The 1741-nt window shown below is 40.6% G+C and overlaps 1 non-coding gene across 1 annotated transcript; it reads left to right on the top strand.

Annotated features, from left to right (window-relative positions):
* The first annotated feature begins 1204 nt into the window (after positions 1 to 1204).
* On the top strand, positions 1205 to 1312 carry LOC112740014 (small nucleolar RNA R71). Its single transcript, XR_003170951.1, has one exon. It is a non-coding gene; the product is annotated as a small nucleolar RNA R71 (small nucleolar RNA).
* The last annotated feature ends 429 nt before the right edge of the window (positions 1313 to 1741 follow it).

The following is a 1741-nucleotide window of genomic DNA, read 5'->3' as shown; positions in this document are numbered from 1 at the left end:
AAGATATTCATTCGCACTTCAACCTGAATGTGATGAACGTGACAATCATCATCATTCCCCATGAACGCGTGCCTGACAACCACTTCCGTTCTACTTTTGATTGAATGAGTGTCTCTTAGATCTCTTAACCAGAATCTTCGTGGTATAAGCTAGATTGATGGCGGCATTCAAGAGAATCCGGAAAGTCTAAACCTTGTCTGTGGTATTCCGAGTAGGATTCAATGATTGAATGACTGTGACGAGCTTCAAACTCGCGATTGCTGGGCGTAGTGACAGACGCAAAAGGATAGTAAATCCTATTCCAGTATGATCGAGAACCGACAGATGAATAGCCGTGCTGTGACAGGGTGCGTTGACCATGTTCACTGAGAGGATAGGATGTAACCATTGACAAGGGTGATGCCTCCAGACGATTAGCCATGCCGTGACAGGGTATTTGGATCATTTTCCCGAGAGAAGACCGAAAGTAGCCATTGACAATGGTGATGCATTACATAAAGCCAGCCATAGAAAGGAGTAAGACTGATTGGATGAAGATAGCAGCAAAGCAGAGGTTCAGAGGAACGAAAGCATCTCTATTCGCTTATCTGAAATTCTCACCAATGATTTACATAAGTATTTCTATCACCATTTTATTAATTATTTTCGAAAACCCCATTACTATTTTATATCCGCCTGACTGAGATTTACAAGGTGACCATAGCTTGCTTCATACCAACAATCTCCGTGGGATTCGACCTTTACTCACGTAAGGTATTACTTGGACGACCCAGTGCACTTGCTGGTTAGTTGTGCGAAGTTGTGAACCATGGTATTGGCATCATGTTTTTGGCGCCATTACCAGGGAAAGAAAGAGCGATGAATTTGACATAATCAAAGTGCAGTCACAATTTCTGCGCACCACTTGCATTCCATTCAGACTCTGAGAAATCATATTGACTTGCTGAGTCAATATTTTATTCTGAGCCAATATGGCATTCAGAGTATCAATTTCAAGAACTCCCTTCTTCTGAGGCGTCCCATTACTCATAGGATTCCTCTCAGAAGTGTACATGAACTGGTTATTAGCAACCATGTCAATGAGTTCTTGAGCTTCTGCAGGCGTTTTCTTTAGGTGAATGGATCCACCTGCAGAAGTATCCAATGACATCTTAGCTAATTCAGACAAACCATCATAGAATATATCCAGGATGGTCCATTCTGAAAGCATTTCAGAAGGACACTTTTTGGTCAGTTCCTTGTATCTCTCCCAAGCTTCATAGAGGGATTCACCTTCCTTCTGTCTGAAGGTTTGAACATCCACTCTAAGCTTACTCAGCTTTTGAGGAAGAAAGAACTTGGCTAAGAAAGCCGTGACCAACTTGATGAGTATTTTGGTAGGAAAATAAATTTCTCCCAAAATACACAAATCTAACCGGCAAGTGTACTGGGTCGTATCAAGTAATAAAAACTCACGGGAGTGAGGTCGATCCCACAGGGATTGAAGGATTGAGCAATTTTAGCTTAGTGGTTAATTTAGTCAAGCGAATCAAGATTTGGTTGAGTGTTTTGTGATTTGCAAAAATTAAATTGCATGGAAGTAAAGAGAACAGGGAATTAAAGTGCTGAATCTTAAAGAACAAGAAATTAAATAGCAGAAACTTAGAATGCAAGAAATGTAAATTGCGGAATCTTAAAGTGCAAGAAATGTAAACGGTTGGAATTGTAAAGGGAATTGGGGATTGGATTTGCAGAATTTAAA

Source organism: Arachis hypogaea, chromosome 13, assembly GCF_003086295.3.
Source record: "Arachis hypogaea cultivar Tifrunner chromosome 13, arahy.Tifrunner.gnm2.J5K5, whole genome shotgun sequence".
NCBI lineage: Eukaryota > Viridiplantae > Streptophyta > Magnoliopsida > Fabales > Fabaceae > Arachis > Arachis hypogaea.
The sequence above is the reverse complement of the archived record's forward strand: the minus strand, read 5'-3'. Positions and strand labels throughout refer to the sequence as shown.